The sequence below is a fragment of the Penaeus monodon genome, chromosome 22, assembly GCF_015228065.2.
Source record: "Penaeus monodon isolate SGIC_2016 chromosome 22, NSTDA_Pmon_1, whole genome shotgun sequence".
Taxonomy (NCBI): Eukaryota; Metazoa; Arthropoda; class Malacostraca; order Decapoda; family Penaeidae; genus Penaeus; species Penaeus monodon.
This window is the reverse complement of record NC_051407.1, coordinates 12,250,400-12,250,690: the sequence shown is the minus strand read 5'-3', so window position 1 is coordinate 12,250,690 and position 291 is coordinate 12,250,400.

Sequence of the window (291 nt, the reverse complement as noted above, 5' to 3'; positions counted from 1 at the left end):
TCAAGAAGTGGGACCCTGACACTCTCTTACCCCCAGTAACAAACCGCATCCCCTTACAGAATCCTGAGGGAGGGTGCAAATGACCCAGCCGTACACGTGATGCGCGCCCTTCCGCTGTGCTCCTATCGAAGTCGCAGGTAAGAAACGGCATCTCGCTCCTTCCGAAATACTACGTTGCAGGACTCCGTATGCCTGCGCAGGTCCTTACGATGTTTCGCTTGTTGCGATCTGTGGGCTCCTTTATTTCTGGTGTATACCAAATATTACACGCACATGCAGTATAGTATCGGT